The sequence below is a fragment of the Copadichromis virginalis genome, linkage group LG16 (assembly GCF_057382275.1).
Source record: "Copadichromis virginalis isolate Kocher_CV1m ecotype Utaka linkage group LG16, C_Virginalis_male_GT1.1, whole genome shotgun sequence".
NCBI classification, from domain to species: Eukaryota; Metazoa; Chordata; class Actinopteri; order Cichliformes; family Cichlidae; genus Copadichromis; species Copadichromis virginalis.
Window position 1 is genome coordinate 26,287,983 of NC_140633.1, and position 17,101 is coordinate 26,305,083.

General features: G+C 40.5%; 1 long non-coding RNA gene across 1 annotated transcript in view; it reads right to left on the reverse strand.

Moving 5' to 3' along the window:
• The window catches only part of LOC146690933 (uncharacterized), a 44,016-nt gene that overhangs the window by 26,683 nt on the left and 232 nt on the right, over positions 1 to 17,101 (reverse strand). The window contains exon 2 of the long non-coding RNA XR_014915616.1: positions 16,081 to 16,177. This is a non-coding gene — a long non-coding RNA (uncharacterized LOC146690933). The remainder of the gene's footprint in view (positions 1 to 16,080; positions 16,178 to 17,101) is intronic.

Below are 17,101 nucleotides of genomic sequence, written 5' to 3' on the forward strand. Positions count from 1 at the left end.
TTGATAAAATAAATTACAAATGTTGTATTGTTCGATACATATGCGTACCGAACCGAAAGCACTGTATCGAACGGTTCAATATCGATACAAATATCGTTGCACCCCTAATATATATATATATATATATATATATATATATATATATATATATATATATATATATATATATATATATATATATATATGTGTGTTAAATGTAGAATGTGCACAAGAACCTACAACTTTCTGTTTGCGATGGCCTAAGTTTAACACAGTATGTGTCCTCTCAGCAGCCCCAGTTTCACTTTTGCTCTGCACAGTATTATGGCTTTTAGTTTGGTGTGGAAAGTCAAAGTCTAAGATCGTCAACGGCTCTTATTCAGGCCCAAGCAGGACCCACACCTTCTGTCACAGCCTCCAGCCCTGGGCCCATCGGCAACCTGCTGCCAGGCCTATGTGCGCTGCCAGTTGTAGTTTTTAATTGGCCATCTGGGGAAAGCTGGATCTAGTGGCTGGATATTAATCAGTAAATTAACCCAGCCATAATACAGCTTCCTCCCAGTGGAAGCCCGGCAGCTGTGGGCAGAGAAAGAGAGAGTGTAAGTGCGAAAGAGAGATGAACCATAGGCTGGAGAGGCTGAAAAGGGAGGCTCCCGAATGGGCTGGCCCGTGATTGAACATTTCCTCTGTGTCCCTTGCCACGCTCCCCTGTCTGCAATGCTGCTGACCCCCAATTTGTCTGACAATCACATGGAGGATAATCTCCAGCATGTCAGTGCAGATGTCACAGGTACTTGCTCTCACTGAGGACAAAGCTGCAAATTCACAGTTAAAGCTTTCTTTTTTGCCCAAAACTGACAGCTGTATTGAAAGCTGGAGTAAGATTGGAGGGAGAGTGCTCTATAAAAGTTCAGGAGGAGGTTACTCCAGCAAGGTCTTTCTGGTAGGGTGTGTATGCATGTGTGTTCATGTATGTGCATGTATCATTAGTGTATTTGACTGACTGGAATTGTTGGCGGTCCCCAGAGTTAACCAATTAAAAGGCTAATGAATATACAACAGCTAATTATTATAAGTAAGCCAAATTATCATAATAGCCCGTGCTTACAGTTTTAGCATTTAGTTTGGACATACTGGGAACAGTAACTGACACACTCACAGGCTTACAAAGCTTGTTATGTGTTTTTAAAGCTCATCAACATGTATATCAATCAACATGTATATCACCATGGAATCTGAAAGAGGCAATGCAAATCTCCCTTCATGGTAGCACTACTGTATATAATGTGATACAGCCACATGTCATGCAAATGAAATTCAGAATTTTTTTTCTAATCTATTGAAATGAGAACAAGGAAGGAAATTTATCAAATCCTTTGAAATGCCAGTTACTCCAACATTTTCAAATCCTGCTTACTCATTCGCAACATTGCCCACAATGGCCCAATGCAACCAGAGATATTAAAGAGGTGCAGCAGTTTCCCCTCGAGAAACACTGTGGTAAACAGTTCAGAAATTTCACAACACTAAAGTCTAGATTCAGCCATGAAAAAAGAAATTATTTATGCTACTGCTGACAGCTAGTTTAGGAGATTTTTCTAATGTAAGCTGGCAATTATTATCCCAGTGGGGGGAAAAAAACAGTAAACGAGCTTTTGGTTAAACTAGCTCTTTGTTACAAGGAAAATTTCTGCAATTTCTCCACAGAAACCTGCTTTATAAGAACCTCCAAGTCGTACCATTTTGAACTCACGTGGTCCTACAGCCTGTGCATTAAAAAAAAGAGCATCGCGGTGGATGTCACAATACATCACAGGAAAGCAATGTCAGCTACTAACCCACTCCACCTCTTATATATTCATGCATAGCAAACACAAAGACTCAAACCGGTGTGCCGTATGCCATCTGACCCTGCACAGGGCTTTTATGGTGTGATGTCATCACGCCCCATTGTCATAAATGAACCTCCTCACTTCTGTGCCGGTCTGTCAATAAATTTTCAAGAGGCCTCTGTCATACGTTTCTAGTCTACTGTGCTCTAGATGGACATGAAATAATTGCCATGCAAAGAGTTGCACGTTTCCCTTTCTAATTTTAAGGGTCAACAGCATTTTAATACCATTTTAAACACAGACACAGTGTTTTTTATGATGCATGTACAAGCGGCTTTTGATAGCTTAACCAGCCAAGCATGGTTAAAGAGAGAAACCATTGCAGCTGCTTCCAGGACCCATTTAATTTAGTCCCCTGACCCCAGTTCACCTGAGTCTGCATGGAAATCATAATGCAATTCAAGTGTGACGAAAAATGATATACTGTGTATTTACCCCAAATATTTATGCAGGACCTACTAACAGTCATGCTTACTCCTAATAAAGAGAAAGTGATGCCTTGTAACACTGGCAGTGCTAGGTTGCTGCTACATTGCCCGAGGCCATTGTTTCCTCCATTATCATTTTCATTGGATTCTATACAGGGCAGTGTTTCCACTGTTTACAATTCCTGCCTCATATACTGTAGGCCTTAGGTGTTTTACTGACCCGTTTTGGATATAAAGTGATTTCTTTCAGAATTTTTGACTTTATTGTCAATAAAAAGTCTCTGCCTCACAGACATTAAGGCATACTGTATCCTGACACTCTATATGGTATATCTGCTGTCTACCTATGATAGATGTTACACAGCTAAAATTGGAGTTTACTCAAACCGACAGCTGCTGCAGGCATCCAACAATGTGTCTGCTGCTTAGCATCCCCATCACTATCTGCTGACCTGATGATACTGCGTGCTGCTCGAGGGATGAATACCCCAACCCTGAAAACACAACAGGATAAAAAAGGAAATCCTCTGTGGAGTAACACCCTTGAATTGGAGGATTATTCTGCAGTTTAGTACCTTAAGAAGTGTGTCAATAGTAATTCAAAAGGATCAGGTGAGCCCTGTAACAGCCAAGCAAAGATCCCTGAGGCAAAATCATGTTCTATATTTCCTGGGGGAAGGTCTGTACTGTACTCTGGGTAGCAATCTTCCAGAGGCCTATTAGACCACTGTAGCTGTATAAAGAGTCAAGCAGAGAGGGTGTCTCATCAGTGCTGATAACAGGGTATCTGGTCAAGTCATTAGCTCTTCTCTTATTGAATTCCTCCAGCCAAATAGACCAAATGAAGCTAAATAAAGCTATAGATGGTGAGGAGCCTTCAACCCATTAATACGCTGCCACCTCTCTCTCTCTCCCCTCCTCCTCCTCCTCTTCTCCCAGAGCAACAGACATGCACTGACTCTCGCTCCTTTTCTCATTCTCTTATTCTCACTTATTCTTTCTTCCCCCCTCCCCTTCTTCCTCTATTGTCTGCATTCCACTTTTTTATTCCTTCTTCTGTTTTCCATCATTCTCAGCGTATCTCTCCTCTCCTTCTTTCTCCTCCTTCCTTCCCTCCTCTCTCCTCCCTCACTTTTTCCTTGTCTGGGGGCCCTAATGGCGAGCATGTACAGCAGCTCTGACACCGTCACATCTGCTGGCAGAGAGGGTCTCTCCCTCACCACACAGCCTGCTAATGAGATCTTCCCTCATTTAATTAATACCATAAGAATTTTAATTCTGACTGAATCAATTTAATGTGATGTGATTTTGTCAGCTCTATTCCCCAAGTAAGGAAAAAAACAGAGCGGGCCCTGATGCTTATTACATACATCATTTCACGGGCCCTGCATTCCCTGCTGACTTAAACAAATTCTAATTAAGACTAATTAAAGCATCATTTATGAAAACGCTTGTGATAGTTATGCAAACATTCTGGGTGGGTATGCTCTGCATGATAATTACCCCCCGGTTTAAATTAAGACCTGTTCCCTGGCAATTATGCTAGCCACACACCAGCACCTCACAGAAAAACGTTCTTTATTCAATTCCTGCAATTAAATATGAGACCTGGCTCCTGAACTCTCCGCTCAGAATGCATTTTATAAGAAGAAAAGGGTAATTATGTATTGTTGTTTTTCCTTCTCTGTCAGGTGGAGTTAATGGAGCCAATCCAGTGTTCAAAGTTACATTTTGGCTAAAGCGATGATAATAAAGCTGCAAGTGGTGACTGATAATCTGAGCTGACGCCCACTGCCTTTGTATAAAATTATTATTCCGTGTTTTCTAGGCGAGTTTAGGACAATGTGAGCAAATGCAAAACTTCCACTTGGCAATGACTTTCTATGAATTGCTTCAAACACCCCCCACCTTTAAAAATTGTCTAAAACATTTCAAATATTTGAAGTGGGTCTAGTGTTGTGCTAAAACATGTTGAAAGTATCATTTTGGTTCATTTCAACTTGTAAATGAGACAAAAAATGACTCACTATGCACTCTGTACACAAGTTTTAACACTATGACTGATTGTTCCTGGTTAAAATACACAAAAAACCCTCAAAAGCTAAGTAAAATTTTAAGTTGTTCCGTGGACCACTACAGGGACGAATGAAAATCATTTCACGCCAATGACTGACCATATTTGTTTAAATTTAAGAAAACAGAATAGAAAGTAACTCATAACAATGAATAAACATGAAGATGGAGGCAAAGACAGAAAAGCAAGTCAAAAGATGCACCATGAGAATTTAGTCAGATTATGCCATTGCTCTTCACAGGCAAAAAGTGCTTATCAACAGAAAAGACTGAGGCCAGCTGGAGCACATGGTCAGCTCTAAGAAAAAAAAGTGCACTTAGCAGTATGAATGTTGAACTAGTCCTTTAAGGTCCAAGTGAGGTATAAAGGCATTTATCAAATACAAATATTGCTGTGACTTTATAATCAGGGGTCTCAAGACTACATGCAAGACAAAGAAATAGTAGAGGCCGAAGTATATTGTGAGAAGAGTGTTTTCCTTCTTTAAACGAATGTGCTGATCCATGCTTATGTCAGCTGGCTGTTAATAGCCGCTGCCTCTTTATCAGGCTTTTAGCAGGAGTTTACAGAATGACGCCATTACACGTATCAGCTCTGTTGATACAGCAGCACACTCCCAGCAATACATTGTTTCCCAGTGCTGAGGACTGGGCTATTCTTACTTTTTCTGGCACCATTTAAAAGACTTTGTAAATAGGTTATTAAATAGGCCTTTGCCAAAGGCTAGAATTACCCCATTCCATGTTTGTAAGTAACTGAGTACATTCATATAACAAGTACAGATTAAATTGTAATCTACTCCACCTGCACCAATTCACAAACTACTGTAAAAATACTTTATATTTAAATTGTTATTTCCATTGTTTTGCTTAAATGAAGTTAGCTAATGCAGAACTTTTTCCTTGTGATGAAGTATTTTTATAGTGTGGGTTTACTTGTTTCACTTAAGCAAATTACCTGAATAGCTTTCCCATCACTGTCCATGCTTTTCATGGCTTTCTATCACTGCTAAACCAGCCGCTCATTAATTACCTCTTTCATGACCTAAAGCAACAAAATACAAGATACATTGTGTAGCTTTATAAGTTTAATAATAAACTGATGTGTGTATGTGTGTGTGGGGTTCATGGAAATTCATCATACTTTTAATAAAGTTATGGCTTCCTTGTGCTCAGATGGCTTGACACGGCGGTGTTGTTTATATGTTTGCACAACACTTATCACTTCTGTCATGTTTGTTTACTTTTCTCAGTGTGTTCGATTTTGGCAACGCCGCAGCATTATTGCGTTTTATTTCATGAGAGGCAGCTGGTTCAATAAGATGAGGGGGGGGGGGAAAAAAGAGGCTCAATTCCCAAATCAGTTGCCGGTGAGGCTGAGAGAACTCGAGCGGCAGGGAGCAGACCCTGGTTCCACCCACGTCCTGTTTTACGTGCGCTGCCTCACCCTGTACATGCAGATGGCACAGCGCTCCCAGATTTCATTTGAGGTAATCTAATCCCTCCACTGCTCCCTCTAGAAAGGAGGAGTATTAGCGGCCATATGTCAACCAGATTTGTCAGATTATTCATTACAATTAATTGCTGTTCCACTTAAGGCCTTTAAGGCTGTGAATTGCTCCGAAATCTATTGCAAACACAAAAATTATGAGTAAAAGACTTTGGCCCTGTCATTCAAATTTCAGGCTGACCTTTAGCGGAGCCAGGCTTTTCTGAGGGAGTGCAGGAGAGCGAGCCATTCTAATTGGTGTTTCTTCAGCTTTTTTTTGTATTTTCCATCTACAGGTAGAGTGGCTGTCTCTGTTGACAAGGAATACAGGGAAGACTGTTGTGCCAGTCAGGAATGATTAAACCTACAGCCCACTGAAGTCCGCATTTTTTTTTTTTTAAAACTGCTCCACTAAACATACTTAAAATATTGGTTATATTCATACCTATAATTTGTTTTTCCTATTTTTTTCAAATGCAGTAACGTCATAGTTACTTTCTACACACTGTCAACTGAATTTCAATGTAGACCTTTTTCGAAGGTTTGCTGCAAGGCAGCCTAATAGCCACCTGAATTAATGTGCTGTCCAAGGATATCAGCCATAATACTTTGGTGATTAATGTTTCACTGGTGCTCTGCTTCCATAGTTAAGGCTCAAACCCCAGAGATAAACTATTCAGTACATGCTCAGATCACATTCAACCAAATATTCACATTCAACTCTAAATCAGATATCTTGTACTTGTATGGTGTACTCCCTTTTTTCTTTTTTTTTTAAAAGAAAAACCAAGCCTGACTAAAAAATATTGATTTTAATTCCTATTAGCCCAAATCAGACTAAGTAGTCCTTGAAGAAAAAGTCAGAGCAAATTACAACATTACGAATTACTTTAATTATGATTGAAATCCATGGGGCTGATTTATTGCTGATGATGTATTTTGGTTAATTAGGAGTTAAGGCACTAGGAGTGACTTTAAGCCTGTCTGATTGGCCCAGTTAATTGTACTTTATGAGATAGGGCTTACCAAGAAGGGCTTAGAGAGTCAGTGTCAGGGCTGAAGTAGGAGGAGAAAATCTCTCCCAGGTCATATTACCCAGGCAAGAGTTAATGAGAAGGTGGAGGTAAGAGAATTCATCACCATATCAATCTGCACCTCCTCTCCTTTCACCTCCACTCCAACTGTTTTTTATCTTTTCCACATTAATCATGATTAGTATGACATAACATTGTCATATTCCTAGCAGCACAGAATCAGATTTGTGGTTTTATAGCGTAAACTAAAAATCAAGGAGGTGCAGCGAGATCACTTTTTTGCGTGTGTGTGTGTGTGTGATTTCTAGAAGTAGATTTACTCTAATCGTGTACCGTATTATTCAGGAATATCTTTAGCTCATCACCTACTGGTTTGGTCGTATACATCAGCCTTGTTTCAGAGGATGCCTCAAAGTACTTGAGACCAGCTCAAAGAGATCCCACACCCACTTGCTGGGCGAGGGAGGCGTTGGAATATTTCAGATTCTCCTCTACACTCGTGGTGCCGGTGGATCGATGCTCTAAACGCCAGTTGCCTGGCCTCGTCTCATCACTGTACCCCCGCCGACTGACACATCCTCATTACATTACAATACGGTTGCCACTAAAGGTCATTCTCCCAGAACATAATCACACACAATCAAAACCACAAACTTCATATATCAAGGAGACAGTAAATAGCCTCAGGGTTTATTTTCTACTGCCACAGAGAAGCTTTCGGTCTATTCATAAGTTGAAGTTGGCTTGAATTAAGATCTGATACGAAAATGACTTCTTTGACACCTCCGTGTTTAGAGATCATATACTAAATTGAAATAGTCTTAACACAATAAATCTGCGCTTGTTAGCTCTTTGTAGCATCAGCTAAAATTGCTGTTTATCAGATTATAGTGACTGAAGCAGACGGCTGTTAATGTTTTCCTTCCTCCTCCATGAGGAGAGGGTTGTCATGAAAAGAAGTGTCAAAGTAGAAAAAAAAAGGAGCGGAAACATACCCCTCTCCTCCATATTACCATAATGAGGAAAACACACTTAGTGGGCCATGACCTGATGTCATCTGATTATACCCATGATTAATGATATCCTTTTACCAAAACATGCCACTACTGTAACTGTCTGGGATTAAAAGCAGCAGATGGTAATGTATTCATGCTTTCAGCAATGTGTTCTTATATCCAGTGTTAACTGGATATAAATTTTGTGTGTGTGCATGTTTGTGTGTGTGTTTTGAATAGATTTATCTAGGGGGAATTTATTTTTGTCTTTGGTCATTTAGATTAATTTATTAGCTTCATGTTGCGCTACTGCATCACTGTGCTTATTCTTAACTTTCGGTAAGAAGAGCAAGCACCATCTGTTGCAGAGTTATTAGAGACTAATTTGGTTTCCATGTAATTTCTAACTATGGATACATGTGCTCACTGAGATTAGCTTGTTTTATCTTTCCAACAGAGAAAAAATATTTGAAATATCATCTAAAAGTGATCAGCAGTGCGCAGAAAATAACAAACTGGGCTGTACACTTTGCGTGTCAGCACCAAAGGTGCTTCTGTTGGTGTGAAGATGACTTTAATAATGGCGCAATAGTATCCCACGAGAGAGCAAAAGCTGAATTACAGCATCTTGTTTTGCACTCAGACTCTAGTCTCCAGATCCCAATGTCCAGTCGATGACTCAGTTGAAAATATTTTCCTCTGGTTTTTCCTCTATCCAGACGCCATGTCAACAAAGCCCCCAGTGTTGCTGCCATGTAGGAGCTACAATGTCAGTCTGTCTGCTTAATTGCGAGTGGGATGAATGTTAATTTACACAGTCAAGAAGCTTCTTTGTAGCACTTTTATAGCCCAGAGGTGTAGATTTACATCTAAGGGATACAATGAGTTTTAGCTTGTGCTAAAAGGGGGGTGATAGAGCCCACATTCCTCGACCTCCCACGGCATATTGTTCCATTGTATATGAACACCTCGCTGCCACAGAACAGTCCTGGTCAGGGTAGGTGTGGAAGAAGAGCGAGGGGAGGGGGTCATCCTGACCTACAGCTGAACTTGAGCGAAAGGCAACATTTTATATTTGCTCAGTCTGCATGGTCGACATCAGAGTGCACAGCATACCTGCCAGCGGAAATGATCTGTATATCTAATGTACACTTTAGCTTTGTGAGATATGCTTTTAACCACTTTAACGAACAAGCCGAATTTCCACTTGAACAACAGCATTGTGCAACTCAAAGGGAGATATGCTGTACTACTACAAAATGTAGTAGTACGTAATTATAAGAGAGGTGGTCCTGACCCCAGGGGTTTGCTGCTAGACTTCACCAGAAAGGTTCCTGTGCACTACATGAATATGCTCAAGAAATCCACCCTGTATTTGTGTATTGGGCTGTCAAAAAATTAAATGAAAAGTCATTCTAATAGGCGACCCTTGGCCTAGATCATATTTCCTGTCAATTATGAAAGTATGAAGTCATGCATAGTTATGAGGCATGGGTGGGCCTATTAAAATTCATAAATGATTTGTGTTTATACCAGGCTACTCTAAACCACTTAATTCCACGTGGCCATGTAGAACTAATGCTGGTCCCCACTGTATACCTTAAAGATAGGCAGGTGCATTGAGTTTCTCACAAATTTTAATAACTCAATTTTCACTATTTAAGAGAGAAGTAAGACCTAAGGGGGAAAAGAGAGAAATTAACAAGTCAAACAATCTTTACTCTTGCTTTAGTACAGATAACATGTAATTTAGCAACAGGATTTTCATAATAAATTGTTTGCTTAAAGCCAGAAGATGCACCAGAAAAAAAAAACCTTTTCTTCCAACTGCCACAGTAATGGGCTAATTGTTTTCTGGTAATTATACCTTCTTCACCAGTAAACGTTTTGCAGACCTCTTGGGTTCCCGATGTAACTGAGGTGTGTGTGTGTAATTACATTTCTTAAGGTCAACCTTTCTCCAGGATGAATTAGTGAAATTGCATAGTTGACCACTTCAGGGCATAGATCCAAACGCAATTATCTTTATTAATAGATCTTCACTTCATTGGCAAGAGATGACTCGGAATCCAACTTACTGACACAAAACATGCCGTGCATCTTAAAGTTGCCTCACAACATCGCTAATCTTACATTTCTTCATTTGGAAAGCATGACACAGTCAAAGCCGCCTTCCTCTTGTTAATCGAAATTAAGGAGAAGTGTTTTGGTATTGAATCCTGAATGCCAGTGTAAATACTGGCTTGAAATGCGCAAACACTTGATTTGTTTTTTCTCACCGTGTGGGGCCTGGTACGAGATATTGATCAGAGAATATCCTGGTCAATCAGACTAAATGATTGCCTATAAGCCCTCAGCGCCTCCTGCTTGCTGGAAGGCATGAGGGGGATCCGCAGGAAACCGAATTACAGAAGCCCAGATATGAGCTGCCTGGCCACTGATAGTTCCCAGCAGCCTCGTGGAACTGAGCAATGCAAATGTACAATAAACAGGGCCTAAGCTGGTGGAGGTCTTTCAATCACACAGGGGCAATAGTTCAACCCCCGCCATGCATAATCCCAGCCTTGAAACCCCTGGGAGTCCAGCTTCCAACCTGCTCAATGGCACAAAGATATTAGATAGCCATATGTAGATTCACTAGGTAAACAGACTCTCATGATAACACAATACGCTCTCTTTTCTACCAGGAATATATTTGAAGCTAAATTCTGCTTTTTTTTCCTGAGAGAAGGCTCAAATTGAAGGCTTAGCTTTGCGCCATCAGAATTCGATGCAGCTGTTTGCTTTGTTTAACATCCTTGATATATCTCTTGCTGAGAAGAAATTGGTATCTGTTCTTTGTGAATTAAGTTGCCGGGGTGTTTGCATTGCAGACAGGGCTAGACTGGAGTGTGGCTGGTAGAGGGCCTGTTGGAGGGGGGGTGAAGTGTGTTAAGGCAAATGACAAAAAAAATCTCATGGAAACTGAGAAAACTGGATATTAGTTGGAGAGGAAAAGAAACAGAAAATAGAAAGTGTTCTTTTTTTGATGCTGATCTAAGGATTCAAAGTTATTTGATTACAGCTTAAGTGGTTTTATTCTAATGAGCTGATGATTTAATTGACTAGCTCCAGCTCTGGGTGGATTGTTACCTCTGTATGATTAGTTCTGTGCAGTAGATTTATTGTTCTTTACTCTTGATGTTCAGCCTTTCCCGGGACATGTTTACTCACTCAGTCTTTCACTAACACGGCCACACGCACACAAGCTACGCACTAAAAATAATTCTAACACAACCAAGCAAGTACATCTGTGTGAAAACACAGACGCACACACAAGGACGCAGTCGCTTTGTCACACATGCATCCGCTAGAATAGAAGTGCATAAACGCATATACACACACAAACAGCAGGGAGAGTGCTTGTCTGTGTGGGGGGAGGGTCAGTAGGAACGGAAGATAGCAGTCTGGGATGGGGTGGAGGGTGATGGGTAAGGTTGGGACTGCTCGTGTTCTCCAGGTCTGTGTAACACCCCCACACCCTCAACCACCTCCTCCTCCTCTTTCCCTCCCCTGCCTTTCTCGCCAGCGGCTCACTAGTCCCAGCAGGAGCCACTCCAGGCTTGGGAGAGGGTCCTTCCGGCCAGCAGGGGATCCAGAGAGGGGGAGTTAGCGAGGGAACAGAGAAGAGAGATGTGAGATGGGCCATTTTAGGCTTGCATCACATGATCGGGAGGTGGCTGATGAGGAGCTGACACCTATCATCTGTTCTGCCCGTCCATTATGTCAAATAGAGTGAAGTGACAGAAGGACAATGTGTTCAAAAGAAAACCCCTCGATCAACCTTTTTGTTTGCAACAAATGTAGCAGAAATAGCCACAGGAGTCCCAGATAGGATACGGCTACGATGTTCTGAAATTTCTCCTCTAATGTCATCGTCAGTTTTCTCACTTGTAATCGCTTTAAGACTTGTTTTGTTCAGTTTCATGCCTATACCGTTGATCTGCCCGTGTATCTGTTGCTAATGATGCCTCTGAGGTGCATTTTATTTTGTCACAGATACAGTGCTGTAATTAAGTGGCTCTCAGTCCTGCTCCTCAGTACCCAGAGTGCTGCTTGTTTTCAGTCCTACTAGAATCTTAATTTCATTCAGCTGGTGTTCTAGGTCTAAATCAGGCCCTGATTACATGACAAAAGTGGAAACCAGCAGGGCCTCTGCATCCGAAAGGACTAGAAATGAGAATAAGTGAAACTCGCTGCACAGTAGAAAGCAAAATGCAAATGAGATCATTTAAAAAGTAACCAAGTTTGTCAATTTTCTAAACTTGTCCGTAGGTAAGCTGAAGGTATAAGAGCAAAGCTCGAGGCTGTTTCTTTTGGTGCTGAACACATGAGTCCGCTTGGAAATGTAAGCACTTGTGAGTAAGAGATGATAATGATGGTATAATAGGAATCTATTAGTCCTTCAGTTTTTGCATGCCTAATAATTAGATTAATTGAATGACACTCATTTAGAGAAAATGAGGGACCCAGTGGTGTTAATTCAACCTGTGTTTCCAGATGCTCAATTCTAAACAGCTAAGTGAACTACCTAATCATAGGCCACCATCTGGGAATTCCCCTTCAAGGCAGCAATAGGGGATGGCGCCATAATACGTTTTAAAGGCATCAACTGATGGTTGCCTCCAACTAAACATATTGACGCCTCTCCAGCTAACAAATGGGGGGTAAAAGTGAGTGCCTTGATTATTAACTCCCTGTTCATTTAGGGCACCTAATGCTAATTTCTGTCTTTTATATGAAGGTAAATAAGGTCATTATGGCTGTGTTAATGATTAGCATATCTCACAGGTGTAATTCTCTGGGAGTACTGCTCTGAGACTCTTTTCCTTCTGTAAAAATCACTCAGTGCCATGCCAACATAGGGAGACTGACTAATTTATCCCCAAATTTGCACCATGTACAAAAAATCATGCAAATGAACTGGGTTCTCAATTGGAAGACACAGCATTTGGGTGACATTAATCAAAGAAAAATATGCAGACAAAGGTGACAGTAATCCCAATACTCATGCATAAGTGGCACAGCTGTGATTTGACTCACTGTATATCTATACGGTTCCTTGCATGGACTGGAGCACAAATGGAAATACATTACGAAACCACCTCCTCTCATTATTTTTTTTTATTTTAGCTCACAGAGATCAAGTGGCAACGGACTTCAAAAAAAATTTTTTTTTCTTCACACTTAGGTGCTCATGCCTTGCCGTTACAATAATTCAATTACGAGTATCTGTTGGGTTTTCCATTATCACTTAAAGTTGGCAAGAAGCAAAAGATTTCAGGTTGTCAAGAGTGGGGATATCTTGTCATCTGTAAATGAGCATGTAGTTGTGTGGCTGGTATGACACATGAGGTGCTTCAAAAAAAATAAAAAAGTTACCAAAATTAAAATAATTTGACGGTTAAATAAGTATGTCAAGATAAATTGTGTGGGTTTATGCGTGTTTTTCAATCTCGTTAATGATGATTGATATAGACATGTGATAATTGTAATTATCTCCCACTGCCTCCCGCTCTTTACACATGTGCATCTTCATTAGCTCGGTGAGCCTATAGATAGAATGCAGCATATACAATTCCTTGGAGTGTGAAATTTTCCAACATTCACCCATTCATCTGCCTGGTGTACAACTGTTGTGAGAGCAGTGCACTGCCACAGCCTGCGCTCACCTAAGCTCTCGACTGAGTTGTAGTGCGACGCAGCCTAATCCCCCAACAGAGCCGACAAGCCAGCCTGCAAACAGAGCTCGCTGCTGGCTCTCTCTGCGTGGAGGGAGCAAACCAACATCATAACAAAGGGTGTTTATGGAAAAATAGATGCTGGCGCAGCCGACCAGAAAGGGCTTAGCAGTGATCAGACCCCGCTCCCACCTTTATCCTTCACCGTTCACATTGAAATGCAAATATCAAGGCAGGGTTTCCACCCGCGTGCCACTCACAAATTGAAAAGCAGTTTTTATCTATGCAAATGCAAGCATGGTAATTGAAGTTAATCAATCAATGCTAGCTTTCACTAAAACCTTGAACATGATTGAATAAAGTAATTATCATTCAGGAGAAAATGATGAAGTTGTAGACAGCATGAACCTTATTAAAGGAGGATTTTGAGTCACAATGGCTTAATTTAGCAGCCCCCTCTGTGTCTTCCTCCTCTTCTCCCCTCTGCCTCTCTTTCTCACTCCATCCCTCTTATCTTTGCTCTCTGGCTCAATCTTGTGTGAGGCAGAATAACTCACTGTTAAGAATATTTTAAGGCAGTGTGAAATATGCGAGTCCGACCACTTGTGGAACGAAAAATAAGGTAAGTCCTGATGGAAGCATTTATTGCCGATTTAAACTGTCTTTAAACTCTTTTTCCCCTCCCCAGAGAATAACAGTCAAATTATGTCCTGCCTTTAAATTCTTTTGCTTTAACCCTTGTGTGGTGTTCGTATTTTTGTTACTCAGCCAGTGTTCATGGGTCTGGTGGACCCGCTAGAGTTTTGGCTTTCCAAATTAACACTATCAAACAATTTTATGTTAAATTACTCAACAGATGTTTACTTCATCCCAATTACAAGACATATGAACAGCAAACATGGTTAATTTTTTCCCTTTACCTTTGTTAGATCACATTTATGAATTAATGTGCTTCTCGTTTTTCTTTTATATAAAATGTTATAAATAAATCAGTTATAATCAAGTGGAGTGAGTGGAAAGACACAACACATTTACACGTGAAAAAATAATTAATTGTTTAATTTTTCTTTTGAAAAAAACTGAACACGGGTCTCACAGACCCGAACACCATACAAGGGTTAAAGTAAAATCAGAGGGAGATACATGGGAATTTTCTTTCTGACCATTTTGATGAAAAACAAGAAACCTAACATATTTAACTCAGTTCCCATTAAAGAACTTTATTTTTAGTCCACACGTCTTGCAATGACACAGATGTGATTTAAATGTTATAAATGTCTATATTTTATGAACTCAATTTAAATCTGGCTTTAGTAATATATCAGAAGCACAAACTAGTGCAAACACTCTGTCGGATGTTACCAAACTGTATCTACCTCTGCAGGTATGTCCTAAAATTAACTCCCATAATGAACAATTTGAAACTTTCCTAATTAGCTGCCAGAAGAGAGGTGATAAATACACGTGGACTTTGAAGTAGCGTCTCTTCGGGGCTTATCCTCACTGACCGAACGCAAACCTTTCTTTGATTCACACTTGATGTATCTGTTCTTTGAGGCTGAAATGACACTTGTACATAACAGTTGAGGTTAGGGATGAAAAAAAGAGAGATATCAGTGTCAACCATTTTCAAATGAAGCCTCCCCCCATCCCATCCCCCTAAGCTTCCACCTGTCATCCAAGACGGTGGTAATTGAGACTTCCAGTGTGCTCCGGCTGGCTACCTTACTGTAGCTCTCCTGGCTGCTCTCCTTGTGGCAGGGCTAGTTAAAGGCCTCTTTGGTTTGTCACAGAGTTTAATATGCACCCTACATAATTATGCAGGATTCACAGTGCTATCAAACTGCAATTCAAATTAGTTCAGGATTAAAGGCACAGAACAGTACTGGTTCCTTAATTGCATTGTACTGTGCTGATCACATTCAAATACCCATTACTCATTCCCTCTGCGGAGCAATAAGTCAGAGGGATTAATACTGAGGCAGGTGACAGGGCCAAGCCATTAAAAGGCAGTTATGCAGAAAGCATGGCTGGTTTTATTCACGTTAATGAAATCAGTGAAATGAAACTGTAATAGATTTATCAAAGCTCAGATGGATTTGCAGTAAATCAGTTTGATTCAGGCAATCAAACTGGACAATGGAGATAGTTTTCAGCTACAGCAGTGGATATCAGGCAGCAGCATGTGAGAAGTGCTGATATTCTTCTTGTGAGGATTTGGTGAACACCCGGTGCCTAGGCCCTATTCCCAGAGCTGGGCCTGCTCATTTTTGTCAGCTAAATGGTGCCAGTGACTGATAAAACATACTGCCTTCCAGTTAAACACCATATTCTTCTACCCCCTTCTCTCATCCCACACTCTGTCTCTCTCTCCCTCTTGCTCTCCTCTTGAATTTATGGACCGTGTGTTGCTGATTCTGGCTTGTTATACAGTGCACAAGCCCATGAATTAGAACCTAAATTCACTTACATCAAACGGATTAGTGCTGAAATCCATCCGTCTGAGCTTGTCTCATGGCACAGAGCTTCAAGTCGCTGTCCAACACAGGATGCTAGCTTGGACAAAACTGCAGAAAAAACAAACAAACACAGTTTAAATTAAATATAGCTTAATGAGACTTTGTTTGATTATCTGTTTATTCACAAGCATATGCTTATTGCTGCACACAGAAAGCTTCTGGTTACAGCTGTATTATAATTGATTTTAAAGTGTTTAATGTTGATCAAGGGCTTAAAAATGCTAAAAAACAAAAAAAAGGGAATTAAATGAAGTGTTAGCACATTATCCAATACAAATCTAAACTCTGTTCAATCTGAAATTCAAGGTGCAAGGTTCAGGTGCAAACTGAAAAGAAATCAATGAGTGACATTTTGCATTTTAGCGCACATACAGCCTGTAGAAAGTCACAGTAGGACACCAGCTATGCCACTTTTCCCAAGTCCTGCATTGCACTATTTCCAGTGTAAAAATGGTTAAATGACCTGAGCTCAAATGACATTATTTTTAAATGTGTTCTTAATGAGTCGTCCACTGTACAGTATAAATTCCAATTACATCCAATTAACCCCAATCAGAAGCACCTCATCTCTAGCCTCTTTTTTTATTTAATGGTTCGCTGCAGCTTCAACCATTGATTAGGCTGAATGAGCAGCACTACTAAATGACCACCTTGAAGGAGATGGGAGCTGTTAGCCTTAATAGAGACTGCGTTGCCATTACACCTCTGCATGCACAGTCCCCCCTCTTTTAACAGGCTAGATCAACTTTTATACCGGGGTCTGACGGGCTTCTATCCAGGTTGATTTTGACTTTAGCCCATTTGCTTCGAGGGAAAATGTTAAGTAGAAACCTTCCATCCATGAACGCTGGCCCATTATTTTCTAATTACAATGCATTTAGGTCCTTCAATAGGCATGCATGATTATACAAAACGACATTTGAATGTGTAAACAATGGAGATTTTCTTGAAGCAGCTATGAAACCAAATAGG